The sequence below is a fragment of the Phacochoerus africanus genome, chromosome 2, assembly GCF_016906955.1.
Source record: "Phacochoerus africanus isolate WHEZ1 chromosome 2, ROS_Pafr_v1, whole genome shotgun sequence".
NCBI lineage: Eukaryota > Metazoa > Chordata > Mammalia > Artiodactyla > Suidae > Phacochoerus > Phacochoerus africanus.
In genome coordinates this window covers 176,455,612-176,471,578 of record NC_062545.1, presented here as the reverse complement: position 1 = coordinate 176,471,578, position 15,967 = coordinate 176,455,612, and the positions used below count along the sequence as shown (strand labels likewise).

At 35.0% G+C, this 15,967-nt stretch overlaps 1 pseudogene; it reads right to left on the bottom strand.

Moving 5' to 3' along the window:
* Positions 1-6,872: 6,872 nt before the first annotated feature.
* LOC125121232 (small ubiquitin-related modifier 2-like) lies at positions 6,873-7,154 on the bottom strand (annotated as a pseudogene).
* Positions 7,155-15,967: the final 8,813 nt, after the last annotated feature.

The window sequence follows — 15,967 nt, the reverse complement described above, 5'->3', positions numbered from 1 at the left end:
AGTGTTTGGCAGTGGGAGTTGCAGGATGTGTGTGTTCCCAGGGGAGTGAGAGCAACAACATATGGTGCTTGGTTGCAGTACCCTCTTTTTTTCTTTTTTGCCAGTCTCTGATGTGACTGGGGTCTCAGGTGGAGACCACTCACAGGCCCCCAGTGGTGGCAAGCCATGCCTCCCTCTGGCTTCTGAGATGACTGCCGTGGTTTGTCCCTGCTGCCTGTAGATGGTGCAAGAGGCACTGTGTTGCACTTAGCCCCCTGATGCCCTTAGACCACACAAGAAGTACCTGGCCACCAGTGGCCTGCCCAAGAGGTGCCCAGTCTCCCCTAAATGAGCAAGAGGCTTTTCGCTGCCCATAGCTTGTGCCATAGCTGCCCAGCCCTCTGAGAGTCTGCAGGCATGCTCACACTCTGGTACAGGGGATTTCCTATGGCTGTCTGCCCCTCTTCCAACAATGGGGCCTTGCCTGTCCTGTGGGTCTGGACCTTCTCCCTGGTTCCCTCTGTTGTGGCATTCCACTCCCCAGCCTAAGGTGTACTGTTCCCCTGCCTGTGGCACACTGCTCCTTAGCCTCTTAGACTGTCTCCACACCACCAGCCCCAGTCCTTTCCCTGGGACTGACCTCATGATCCTGAGTCTCAGCACCCAGCATCTCAGGTTGTGGTATCCAGGCAGGTAGTTCAGATGATCTGTGCAGCTCCCACTTTTCTTTGCTGTCCTCAGTCCAGCTTCTGTGCTTTTCTTGGCAACTTTGAGGTCCCTCCGACTCAGCTGATCTTCCCGTCAGTTAGGTGGCTTCTGAGGATGTGGGTTCCTTTTATCCTTCACAGCTCCCTCTCAGGTATGTTAGTCCTGTCCTGATTCCTTTCTATCTCTCTCTCTTTTTTCTTTTGTTCTACCCAGTTATGTCAAGGGTTTTTTGCCCTTTTTGGCCCAGTTGATGTTCTGTGTGAGTCGTTTTACATGTAGATGTGTTTTTTTTGATGTATTTGGGAGAAGGTGAGAGTGACCTCTTACTCCTCCCCCATCTTGCTCCTGCAGCCTGGTTCTTTTTCATATTTTCCACTTCCTTGTTAAAATTCTACCTTAATTCATCTATTCCTTCCCCTAATTCAGTTAGCATTCTTATTCCTAATGCTTTGAATTCTTTATCTGGTAAATTGTTTATTTCTGTTTCATTATTTTTTCAGATGTTTTCTCTTGCCCTCTCAATTGAGGCCAGTCCTCTTCACATTTTGCTTTACTTTCTCTGTATAAATTTAGGTGAAACACCTACCACAGTCCTAGAGCATTGTCTTTATGTGGGAATATCCCTGTATAGTCTTCGTGTTCTTAATGACTTTGGTGAGAGAGGTGGTTTGACATGAACACAAGTCACATCTTTCCTGACAGTATGCCAGCAGCTATTACTTTAGTAGGAGATGAGGCTGGAGATGGAGGGCCTATGGCTGGGCCAAGTGTGAGCTAGTGCTTCTCTTCTACTCAGTAGCCATTATCACCCTACTGAAGGCAGTGTCAGTAATCCTAAGTGGCTGGAGCTGAATCCCTGAAGGAACAGTCTGGACTGGCTCTATTTCTTTTAGGAGTGTGCTCTCCCCTCTGCCAGCACCTGCACCCTTGCCCCAAAAGGGAGAAATGCTATAGAAATAGGGATCTGTGTATACTCTCAGTTTTTGATGGGGCACAGATTGTACCAGTCCACCCACAATCAGAGGTCCAGGTTTCTTCTGATGTGCTGCCTGAGAAAGCACTAGTAGTAGCTGCCACTGCCTTGCTCAGATGCCATTTCAGGTCTGAGTCTTCTTTGTCCTCATGTCTGAGCTCTTCCCTCAACCTCTGTGGTCTCCACCCTGGTGTGACACCCCTCCAACATGGCAGGCCTGCATTGGCTCTTTGTGTGTGGTAGGGCACAGGCTGTGGTGGTCAGGTTGCCATAAGCTCAAGGTTACTTCTGATATTTCCTGTGCAAGTGCCAGTAATGGATGACCCACCCCACTCAGACATTGCTTCAGGTCCAAGTCACCTTGTTGTCTCACGGCCACACTCTTTCTTCAAGTTTTGTGGTCCTCAGTCCAGCATGGGTCTGTGATACGAAGTAAGTGAGGCTGGAGGACTAACTCAGCTCAGGCTGGGGCATGCACAGGGGTGATCACAGGAAATAAAGGAGTTTTCAATTTACCTTTTCTGCCTTATCAGTGTACACGTGCTCCTCATCAGTGGAGTCTGAACTTTCCACAGCCTTCCTATTAGTCTCAGCATCCTCCAACCAGCCAAGGGTGCTCATTTTTCCTGTCACCTCTCAAGATTGGAGCACCCAATACATGGGTTGAACCACTTGCTCCCCAGGGCAGATCTCTGCTCTGTAATCTCCCTTTTTCTCTAAGGGGATCTTGAGCCCTTCTCTTACTACCCAGTTATCTGTGGGTATTTCTTATAGACTTGGTTGTACTGGAGTCTCTTAGTTTCCAGGCAGTTTTCAGTGAGAATTGTTTCATATGTAGATGTATTTTTGATGCAATCTTCGAGGGAGTTGAGCTGCATCCTGCCACTCCGCCATCTTGACTTATCTTTCTATCCCTCTAATAATGCAGATAATCTTTCCATCCATCAAAGTCCTAGAATGAGCAAAATATACTCTTAAACTAGTTAATTGAGGCTAATTTTAAAAGTTCACTCCTCTCCTAAGGTTTGGGAAAAAGTTAAGAAAACCAATAAGATAGTGTGTTACTCAGGAGGTAGCAAAAATAGGGAGTGCTTATTACCCCTAGACTATCTACCTAACCTGATTCTCTTCCTAAATAGGATTCTTCTATGCTCTGATCCGTACATACAATAAAAGAACAATGTGGGGGAGTTCCCATTGCGGCTCAGCAGTTAACCAGCCTGACTAGTATCCATGAGAACATGGGTTCAATCCTTGGCCTCACTCAGTTGGTTAAGGATCTGGCATTGCCATGAATTGTGGTGTAGGTCGCAGATCGGCTTGGATCCTTGCATCGCTGTGGCTGTGGTGTAGGCTGGCAGCTACAGCTCTGATGTGACCCCTAGCCTGGGAACCTTCATATGCTGCAGGTGCAGCTCTTGAAAGATTAAAAAAAAAAAAGAAAAAGAAAGAAAAGGAAAACAATGTGGGGGAAATGCTTTCATGAATCCTATACGACTTGGTCTACAGACATCAGAGCAGGATGGAAATGATAAATAGTAGCTATAAAAGCAAAAATAGAATAAATACAACAGAATATTTTTATTATTAATGATGCTTTACATTTAATTTATATATAAGTCCAAATTTTTTTTTGGTCTTTTTTGTCTTTTAGGGCTGCACTATAAATCCAAATTACTTAAGAAAAGCTCCTATAAAGTAAATAAAATACAAAAAAATTAATTAACCAAGTAAACACTAATATTTATTTTATAGTCAAATCACGTATTATATAATCCACTTCTTTAAAATGAGTATTTATTACAGGCATAATGAAGCTATTTCTAATAATTCAAAGATTGCTAGTAATACTACTTTGTCATTAATTACCTTGCAGAAATTTCTATTATGATCCTTTTGAAGTGCTTTATGTTTTACAAAGAAGCTTTACAACTATTATCTTATTACTAAGAATAACTTATAGAATGAATGCTAATTTTATAGATAATATTCATTTACTTGAATGAAAAGAAGTCAAAGATGTGAGTTTCATAGTACGTAAGCCTGAATATAAATAAAATAGTTAATTGCATAAAATTGATTTTACAGCTCAGCTTACCAGGGAAATAAGAAAACAAAGCCATTCATTTAAGAATATAAGTATTTTGAGGAGCAAAATAGAAGATTAATGACATTATTCTATTATAATATTCTGTGTAATTGATCAAGTTGGGCTGTTTGATTATATTTTTGATTATAACCAATTTAAATACATAGGAGGTAAAATAACCATTCAAATGACTTAAGTGGTCACTTTCTGGCCACAATACTGTTTTCCTCAAACATGATCCTGTTAATGAAGAACCCTTTCTCCCCTACACTATCTGAAAACTACATGGATGAAAATCATAATTTTATACATCAATAAGACATGCTCTTTTTTTAATATGTTGGAAACATATTTTATTTATTCTTATGAGGGCTTTAAATGTACTTTGTTTTCTTTTTTGGCCATTCATGGCATAAGGAGTTCCCCAGGCTGGGAATCAGATCCCAGCTGCAGTGTGTGCAGCTCTGGTAAGGCTGGATCCTTTAATCCACAATGCTGGGCCAGGGATTGAATCTTTGTTCTGGTGCTACATAAAGACTGCCGATTCCATTTTAGCAATTTTTAATGGAAATAATTATAATTTTATAGCTGAGTCCTTACTTCCAAATTAAATTGGTATAAGAATTTTTTTCTGTCTCAAAAATTTTGTTATTTATCAAATTAAATTATATTTGTTTAAAATATGAATTTTTAAAAAAACTTATCCCCAAGAAACAGACTGGCTCACCCTCACATGAATCTAGAAATTTGTTCTTCAAGTGAAAAAATACTAATTTTATTTAGATTTTATTAGTTTTCAAAAAATCCTCCAGTAGAAACTTTCAAAATATGTCAATTTCTGCTGTAGAGCAAGTATGTATGACCCGATCATATATATATACATATATATTCTTTTTATGTTTTTATTTGCTGTACAGCAGAAACTAACTCAATACTGTAAATCAGTTATACTCTAAAAAAAGTATATTGCTTGTTATTAAGGGAAGGATAGCAGAGTAAAAATTTGTGAGAGTTTTTTTGTCAAAAAAATCTGGACTTAAGGAGAGACTTTATTCCAAAATATTAATACATAGGGAAAACATTCAAAATATTAATACATAGGGAAAACACTGATAACAAAAATTGCACATATGTCAGAGGATAGGTAAGTGGAATTTTCTTTTATAAGAAGGAGAATTTAACTCACTAAGTGTACCCTAGCAAGGGGAGTTCCTGTTGTGGTACAGTGGTTAACGAATCCAATTAGGAGCCATGAGGCTGCGGGTACAATCCCTGGCCTTACTCAGTAGATTAAGGATCCGGTATTGCTGTGAGCTGTGATGTAGGTTGCAGATGCAGCTCGGATCCTGCGTTGCTATAGCTCTGGCGTAGGCTGGTGTCTACAGCTCTGACTGGACCCCTAGCCTGGGAACCTCCATAAGCTACAGGAAGCAGCCCTAGAAAAGTCAAAAAGACAAAAAAAAAAAAAGTGTACCCTAACTAACCAATCTATGTTTTGGTTTATTGTTTGTACATATTTTAGCTTTTGGTTTTAAAATTTTTATACATTTTCACTAATTTTTAACATTTTATTTAATATTATCAATACAATTGGCCTTCTCAAACTTGAGTATCTATAAGAATCAATTGAGAACCTCTTTAAAATGTAGATGCCAGGTCCCTCTCCAGATGTTCTGATCTGGTAGATGTAGGGCAGAATGTGACATCTGCATTTTAAACCAGCACTTCATCGTCAGCATAACTAGGAAAGGGAATTAAAAAATAGTCCAATAAGAACTAATTTGTAACAAAATTAAGGGGCAGCACTGAAGGCCTAATTGATTTAAAGAACTTGAAAAAAGATTTGAAGTGCTATCTACTCAAATCTCCTATTTTTTTCTCTCTAGCATTTCTTTGTGGTCCACTCATAAAAGTAAAGAAGCTACTTTTTAGAATTAATCCAGAGAATAGGTGTTAGTTGAGTGTGACAGAAAAAAAAAAAGGAGTCAGAGTGAATAAAGACTATGGAGAGAGTAGTTCAGAGGATCCAGGCTTATGGAGAAGGAAGAAGGGCCTAATGGATGGGGAAAACACTGGTGTATGGAAAGGACGCGTAGTATCAGTGCCAAAGCCAAAAGGGAAAGGTAGGTAGAGTATAGAAGAAGTCCTTGAATTTAAAATGTAGTGTTCATCTATAACTTTTCCTAAGCACAAAGAAAAAAGATTTCTACTTATCTAGAATTTACAATATATATATAATACATAAATATATTTAGATATGTTTAGAATTTTGTAGTAGTGTATATGCATACATCTAGAAGTTCAAATCAAGAAAGAGACTTTCTGTTTCCCCTAGTTCTGAGATGATTATTATCTCCTGTGAAACTGACACAATTGGAAAACCAGGCTTATAGATTTTTTTTCCAATCCTTGTGAGATCATATGCCATTTTCACAGATTAAATAATAGGGTTTAAGTAAATTTGGCATAAATAGCATGAAACTTTTCCTGAATATTCTAGAAATAATTATGGATGATCCAACCTGACAGTAAATGTTATTTTTTTTAATTTGAAATTAGAAGTTTATTTAAACAAGACACTTGACTTGAAGGGAAAACTATCTAGGATTAATTTATTTTAGAGTAATTTATCCCTACTTAAAGACATATTGCCCTACATGTAATAGCTACATACAAAAAAGTTATAAAATTATCCTTGGTTTTACAACGATAAATCAAAAACATTAAAATTCTCCAATTGAACAAGATATGCCAGGAATTTTATGTTGTTCTTTTTTGTTGTTGTTGTTAAACAGAGCAAAATAACTTAATGGACTGTAAAGATAAATGAACGTGTATGCCACTAATGGAGAAAGGGGGTATTTTCACAAAACCAGTGTTTTTCCCCATCCCATCTCCCTCTGATGTCAATCAAAAACATACCACTGGCCATTTAGTTAAAAAAAATACAATATTGTTATGTACATACACAAATTACTTTATGTACAATAAAGGAATGGGGAAGGGGAAAATGAAAGAATAGAGAAAACTATACTGTAGTAGTTAGGATGTGGTAGAACCAAATTGTGGTTTTCTTCTTGGTCAGAGGAACAGAATTCTGGAGTAATGTAGCAGGTCCCTTTTTTAGTAAACACCTTCTGTCTGCTGCTAGAACACATCAATTGTATCAACATTCTCCATTTCCAATTGTGCAGGTGCGTCTGTTTCACTGACTGGCTGCCTGTCAAATCAGAATCTGATCTGCCTCATTAACAAACCCTATCATTCACAATAGCCTTTCATTAATTTACTAAATGGTGTATGCCACTTAAACTGCACCACAGAACCATCCTACCCTGCCACCTTCAAGTTAATATGATTGTTGTTCTCAGTCTTGACTCCTTCCTTGGCCTTTTCGTAGGCCATGGCGGGCACCCGAGTCTTCTGAGTTGCCACTTCTCAAAAGAAGTACCAGATCTGCACTGAACGAGCACACAGCTGCACCAGGAGCAGCAAATGAAGTGAGTTACATTTTTTATTGTATACTCTTTAGATTTAATATTATTTTAACCAACCACTGAAGAAAATAAGATTTATGAATGATGACTTTCTGAAAATGAGAGTACATAATTAAAATGGAATGAGGTAGATAACAAGGCTCTCATTATTCTCAGTAGAATTCAGATTTCTACTGGAAACCTATCCCAAAGGCTTGGATCTTATACCTTGAAAAAACATAGGAAGAATAAGTTTCTCTTGAAGCAAGATAACTTTGCAAAATAAAAAGGCAATTAAGAGGCCAGCTACTAGTTAGAGAAAATTAATAGCCTAGAGGAACAGAGAAAATTAATAGCCTAGAGGAACAAGGACAAGGAAGTATAACAAATATCAAATATATGGAAACATATCTCAAAGGCTAGAAAATAATGATCTTACACAAATGCATTTGTATCAAAAATTCAGTTCTGTTTTTCATTTACTTGAAGCTTAAAGAGAGTCTAATAATAAGGTTAAAAAAAATAAGTGAAATCAGGGTTCCCATAATGGCACAGCAGAAACGAATCCGACTACCAACCATGAGGTTGCAAGTTGGATCCCTGGCCTAGCTCAGCGGGTTAAGGATCCGATGTTGCCATGATTTGTGGTGTAGGTTGCAGACACTGTTCAGATCTGGCGTTGCTGTGGCTCTGGCCTTGGCTGGCAGCTACAGTTGTGATTAGACCCCTAGCCTGTGAACCTCCATATGTTGCAGTTGCAGCCCTCAAAAAGACAAAACAAAAAAAAAAGAAAAAAGAAAGAAGAAAAAAATTAGCTGAAATCCTAAATGGTATTATATAATAGATATTTCCAACCACAAGAAAATGTTCATAAAAAATCTTTTTTTTTTCCATTAAAAAATAAGCTCCAGTAAGGTATATTTATGGTTAACAACTATTGGCTCATAGTATTAATGACCAGTGAAATTTTAACTCTTTTTTAAACATTTATTAAATTTAATGTTGAAGACACTGTTGGGTCATTTGAATATATTTTATACTCACTCAAGATTTATAATAGTTTGATCAGATTATTCAGCTAATTTTGTATGAGTTGTTGAGTTACAACTAGACATCTACCCCTTTTTGTGGTTAAAAAGGAGATAATTACACTTTATAGCATAATATTATTTGAGGTGTGAATCTCTTCCATTGAGCTCATAAATTTTTACAAAATAAAATATATATTAATTTCTGACTTAATGAATGTGACTATTTTTAAGCTATGATTCCAAATTGTTTAGGAAATAAAATAGTATAAAATAATACTACTGAATATAAAACTTGTGCATAGTTAAGAGTTTTTCTCTATAAAAGTCAAGATGAAAGTGGCTTATGTAAAAGCAAAACTGTGGTCCATTGGTAGAAAAGGAAAAATGTCACAGAAAGACATAGCTTTGCCTTCAAAGTACTAGGTGACTTTGTTGACAGCACTGAAGCAATTATCTCAGGTGCCAAATACATGTGGGCACACACACACACACACACACACACATAAGCAGTTTAACACTTCAAAACTATTTTTGGTTCAGAAGACTTTAATGAAAACATTAAAAGTTTCTGAGAAAAATAAAATTGCTTTATAATATGCTCCCACTTGAAAATATGCTTTTCCTGCATAGTTATGGAAAATGAAAGATTGAAACATATTTTAATCATCCAGAATATTTTCTCCTAAAATACACAAAGGGGCTTTGTATGAGCCTTAAACTTCAGCTGTTTCTCATGATTCAGTTATTCATTCTTCTCATGTATTCAGTCAGTTTTATTATTGTATCAATTTGTTTTTTGTTTTTTTGTTTGTTTTGTCTTTTTGCCTTTTCTAGGGCCCCACCCGCGACATATGGAGGTTCCCAGGTTAGGGGTCTAATTGGAGCTATAGCCACCGGCCTACATCAGAGCCACAGCAACATGGGATCCGAGCCGCATCTGCAACCTACACCACAGTTCACGGCAATGCCGGATCCTTAACCCACCAAGCAAGGCCAGGGATCAAACCTGTAACCTCATGGTTCCTAGTCGGATTCATTAACCACTGAGCCATGATAGGAAGTCTGTTATATCAATTTGTTTTATCATTTTAATGCAATTTTATGAATATAAAACCACCAAATACCAAGTCTTAGATAAAAACAACAGTGGAAATACTCTGATTTTTAAGAGGTGGAAGAGAATAGAGATTATAATAAAACTAATCCTACTTTTTGAGCACTCATTTTGTACAAAGCATTGTTACACAGTTCATATATATTAATGTAATATAATTTTATCTGTACCAGCAATGTAGGTAACTAAAAATTGGAAGGGAAACTGGATTAAAATTACAGGGCTAGTAAATGAACAAGAATGTGCTTTCAGGTCTGTTTGAGTCCAAGGATGGCTTTCTGAACATTTAGACCTTCCTGGTATAGGATTCAATAAGGACCCTAAAATGAAGTCTCAGTGCTAATCAGCAGCAGGCTATGTTTGGGGTACTCTGTATTACTCTTGGCACCATACCACATAAGTCTGCATCGATTTCATTTTCTGTATTAATTATAGTTCCAGACACATTGCTGTATTTGTCCTCAGAAACATATTTTAAAAATTAACAATCATGCTGTTAACAATCAAAAAGTTTAAAAAATGACTATTTTCTTATTCTGCTTCATATTTATCCTTTGAAAGAGCCCAGATCTCTTCATCACCACTCAGAATCATTTTATTTCCAAACCTAACCGATTTTCATCAGCATGCCTTTTCAATATACATTCCCCTCTAAATGCCCTGTGTGCAAGTCCAGAATATCACCATCTTTGTTTGATTTATGGCAACCCATTCTGTCTCCCTCTCTGATATGCTCATTTCTTCTAGACATAAGCTCTAAAACCAACGACAGCAAGAACAAAACCACAGAACAATCTATTCAGTTATTTAACGCTTTATTTAGTGTTGCATTAGCTGATAGAGTGATTGTCTCTTCACAATTTTACTGTTATTTTCTTTCTTTTTTAATTTTTCTTTCATGTTCTCAATATAGAGTAAACTGCTTTTATTTAAAGTATACAATTAAATGAGTAGATATATGTTTACATTTGTGGAAATCACCACCATAATCAAGATAATGAACATCTCCCTCTGAGGTCTTCTTATGTACCGTTGTAATCTCTCCCTACTGCCTAACCACAATGCCTGCTGCCACCTTCTCTGGTCTGATTTGGTTTCAGACACTATAGTTGAAGCTTAATGAGAGTCATAATGCAATTATCTTCAAAAGTTTTTTCCTTACATTATCTTAAAATCCATACCATCTGTTTATTCTTGTGAATGAGAGGCTTTGAGCTATAGTATGGGTTCTCAGATTTCCTTTGGAAAATGTGAGTCATAATTGATGTTAACAAAAAGTTGCACCAGATGGGTTTAAAAAAGAAGCTAGGTTATTTGAGAAGGCAATGTGTTACTGTAATAGAAGGCAAGACTAATGCAATAGGAGTGAGAAACTGAGCTCTGCAGAAACAAAAGGTGAGAGAATGTCTAAGCATTGCTATAAACTAGTGGAAAAGTACTGGAGGGCATTAGGGCAGAGGTTGGTCAGTGTGATTAGGCCAACTGTGCTTGCTAATTGAAGAAGTCTGGCTCTTACCATTGCACAGACACTGGGGCAGCACTATCTTTCTTGACAGTTACTTTTCAAAGGAATGGCTCCCTGGGCCTTGAGAAAGCTGGTCCTGGGTTGTAAAACTGGCAAGAGGCTTGGAGATTTACATATCCAAAGGAAAGAGAAAATGTTTGCAATGGCAAGTTTTCTAAAGTAAATGCTTTAAGAAAAGGTAAGTCAAGGGTCTATAATAAGGAAGAAACCTGTCTGCAGTCTAGTTAAGCTGAGGGGAATGTTAAAGACGTCTTATACTGGCATTTCACTTGTAGTATCTCATTTCTATGTGTCTTAGTGCTTCAGTCAAAATTGCAAAAGGTTATTAAATACACTCATGAGTGACTAATAAAAAGGAAATGTAAATGGTCAATAGGTTTATAAAAGATGCTGAACTACACTAGTGATAAAAGAATTAAGTGAGCTTGACTGAAGATACCATTTCACTCACAGTCATATAAAAATATTTTAAAATCTGAAAATGCCACATGCTTAAGAAGATCTAAAGAAACAAACTATCATACACAATGAGTGGAAACAAAATTAATAAAAAACTTTGGGAGAGTAATTTGGAGTTTCTTGAGAAGTCAAAGAAAACATGATAAATGAAACACTCATTCATATATAGAATATACATACTGAATATATGCAGAATAATAGAATATACGTATCAAATATATATATAGGAATGTCTACTCATGCAAGTAGTTATCAATAGCAATATTCACAGGAACATTATCTATAACAGCAGAAAAAAAGAAGGAATCAAGACTCTAAACATTAATCAAAATAAAGTGATAAATAATTTCATATTCAGTCAAAGGAAATCTAAACAGGAGCAAAAATAATCGATCTAAGAAAGCTATATCAATATGGATAAATCTTTCATACACTAAGTGAAAACAAGTTTCAGAAGAATATACCCATGATAATACAGTTTATAGAAAGGTTACAAATAACATTATAAAGTATTTACAGAAACATATAAAGCATGCTTGTAAATAATAAACTCTAAAATCAGGATATAATACACTTCTGAAAAAGGAGAGAGAGAGATTTCAGGAGATGTATTTAGGGAACATCAATTCCCTAAATACATCTCCTGGCTGGTGGATACATGAATGTTACTTTATATCTTTTCATTTGACTAGAATACTTTGTAATAAATGTGCATATTTCACACGTGTGAAGTCATTATGTATTTAAAAGTAAAACAATACAAAATGATAGAATTTAGTGTCTGATTATCAAAATATCAATCATTTATAATTTAGATCATAAGATTATTGAACTAACTTGAATTGGACTTTATTTTAAATTGACAATAAATTTGCATTTTAAGTGGAAAAATAAGCAGCTTTAGGGTATCAAAGAACATTCTCAAAAAGAAAATTCATAATACATAAATCTGCTGTTGACCTTCCAAACAAAAATTAAGGAAGGGTAGTCAGAGTCCAGGAATCCCAGGATCCTAGGAGAATTCCTAACACTGGGATGTGAAAACAAGATAAATAACAAAAATGCACTTGATTACTGATAGAAAAATCATTAGCATTATTTAGAATTAACATTGTATATTGAGACTACCATGGCATATTTCTTAAATTTATTAAACAGCATATTTTCCCCTTAATGAAAATGCTGAATTTTTCATGAAGATGTTTTATTTCTACACTATTATAGGATGATAGGTTAATATATGGCCCTGTGAAAAGTAGATGGAAAATATAAAAACATGTATAAACTCATAATTTTTTCCTATATGACTCAATTTTAATTTTAGTGTTTATTATAAGGAAATAATCTTAATTGAAAAATGAAATCTTGTGCATATATGTATGTATGTAGATATATGTATGTATTTCATATATGTATATGTGTGTATTATACACATATGTGTTCTTAGGTAACAAAGTATCTCACAGTGATGACACTTTGTTGTGTTAGTCTTGTCTCAATATACAATATAGATAGATAGTTGAATCCTTATTTGTAAACTACTAATGGTCAAATATAGTGCCTTGAATCCCTTCTAATACTGATATTTAAGTGTACATTATTATTGTAAATACACACTAAGTATTTGGAAGTGCATTTTCAGATAATGATAATTCATTTGTCCTTATGAATCCCTAGTTTCTAGTCTACCTCCCCTGATAAACATTATCAGGAATTGGCTATAATCAAAAATAAAATAAAAGGGCTATAGTCTGGGGTCATTTAAAAGAAAAAAAATTGATTTACTTACATCAATAAGTAGTTTTTAACAAATATTGTCTTCTGATAATTTAACAACTAAACCTATCTTAATTTTATACCACAATTTTTTAGTAAATTAGTTGAAAACACTTACTGTAGATTAAAACACTGCTATAAAGCAATGATAACATTGAGAATAATGTTTTGTATTAGATGATATTGATAATACAATAACACTATCATAGGCAATATCTATTAGGTTTGTATAATGTGTTAGGCATTATTGTGACACTTTACTTGAATTATCTGACGTAATCTTCACCATACTCTCTATAGAGGGTACTTTTTTGATCCATATAGAATTTACATATGGAGTCTGGGGCACAGAGGGGTTGCTTAATTTGCCTAACTGTCACAGCCTGCGAGTGACAGACTGGTATTTGAACTCAACTGATAGAGTGCATTGTTGATTAGATATTTGCAAAATGAGGCTTTGTCATTTTCTTCTACTGGAGAATATTTGAGAATTTCTAAAACTCAGGAGAAAAGTTGACTTTGACTCTTCAACAAAATTCTTTTTATGTGAATGACATTAAAACAATAACAATTCAACCAAGAACCCGTTTTCCAAGATAATAGCTTTTCTATTTTTTCCTTAATCTTTTGTTCCTTTTTTTTTTTTTTCCTACTGTGGAACTTGATTGGAGAAAAATCAAGCAGTTTGGTAGGCTGCTTTTAAAAGAATACCTACTAAAGGCAAAGAACTTTTATAAGAATAAAACCTTTTGTTCCCTGTCTGACAAAATATAGAAATATGGTACAATGAAACTCCTTGAATAGTCGGCAAAGAGGGGAAAAAGTCTGTTAAAAATTAATAGCTATTTGAATTTTTTGCAAGGTAACTCAAGTATCTTTCCTTCAAAGTGGAACTAGCTTTCATGGGAGTTGTTGGAAGACAGATTGAGCAATACTGAAAGTAATTTAAACTCCCTACAACATACAGATAGTTCATGAAAAACACAGTCAATGAATCTTATCTCTGAGTCTTCATTACATGATCAATTCAGTCAGTCTGTCCTTTCACTGAAGCAGTTTGGGAAAATAATTGAGAATAAAATATATTTTAGTTAAATAAAAAGCATGTATTACTTGTTAAATGTTTAGAGAAAAATATAATTATACAACAAAGAAGAAAAACAGAAAACATTCCAAATTTGACCCCCCCCAAATAACTACACTAACATCTCCATGTATATTCTTCTTTACATTGCAATGTTATACACACAGACAAAAAGAACAAGATGAAATTGCACTCTGTTTGAGCTATATTTATCATTTATCATTCCACTTAGTCAACATGGTACATAGCAGTAACTATTTAACTGTAAAATGACTGTTAATGACTAAGTACATGTTCCTTGTACTACGCTTCTTAGCATATTTACGCATTTTATAATCCTTCCTATAAATGTACAACTTCTGACACATGCATAGATTATAAACTTTTCAGCTATACAATAGTATTTTTGATTTAGAAATTTTTTCCTACAGTTCCCACAAAACTCTTGAGAAAATTAAGCATTGTAGAAAATAGGACACACCTAGTAAACACAATTTCAGCAGATTTAATTCAATAATAAATAAAAAGAAAACACATTATGACCAAGTAACATTTATCCTAGGAAAACAATGTTTGTTTTGTTAACAGTTGAAAATTAGTTAACAATTAATCAGGTTAACAAAATATAAATAAAACTATGTGTTCAATTTAATAGGCAAAGAACAGACATTTGCCCAAATCCCATATCTATTCTTGATAAATTTTTCAGCAAATTGCTATTATATAATATGACTTCCTCAAGCTGGTAAAGTGTGTTAGTTTCCTGAGGCTGCCAGAACAACTACCACATGCTGAGAGTCTTAAACAACAGAAATTTATTGTCTCACTGTTCTAGGAGCTAGAAGTATGAAATCAAGGTGTCAGCAGGGTTGGATCCATCTGAGAGCTATGAGGGAGAAACTGTTCCATTCTTCTCTCTTAAGCTTTTTTTAGCTTCAGGCATTCCTTGGCTTAAAGATGGTGTTCTCCCTGTGTCTTCACATCATCTTCCCTCTGTGCATGTCTGCTTTTTTTGTCTATAACAGACATCTAAATTGAAAGAGAAGTAAAACTGTCTTTATTATAACATAATCATTCAGGTTGAAAATTCAGTGGAATCTATGAAAATACTACAAGAACTAACAAGCATGTTTAGTGAGGTTGAAAACATAAGATCTATATACAAAAAGCAATTACATTTAAATATACTAGCAGCAAACAATTGGAAATAAAAGTTAAAAAATCACTACCATTTTACAGTAGCTTTATAAAAATCTAAAATACTTAGAAATACGACAAAGTATGTGTATGACGAGACACTGAAAACCAAAACCAAAAAATATCGAAGAAGACCTAAATAAAGAAAATTTATGCTTTATTCACTGATTAAAAATCAAGTAGACGGAAGATGTCAGTCTTTCCAATTCTGATATATAGATTCAATTCATTGCTAACCAAAATCCCATGGGGGTTTCTTATAGAAATTAAAAAGCTAATTATAAAATCCATAATAAAATCAAAGGACCTAGAATAGCCAACACAGTTTTCTAAAAGAATAATGATATAATGCTAGTATTATCCAATGTCAACCAGTGTTTCCTCTTTTTCTTGCTCTTTTTTCTTTTTCTGTATATATTTTATATATCTTGAAAGTCATCCAATAGCTCAATGATTCTCTGATATCTTTTAAAATTGAAAAAAGACAAGAATAAAGAAATAAAGAAAGAAAAAAGGAGTTCCTGCCATGGCTCAGTGGTTAACGAATCTGACTAGG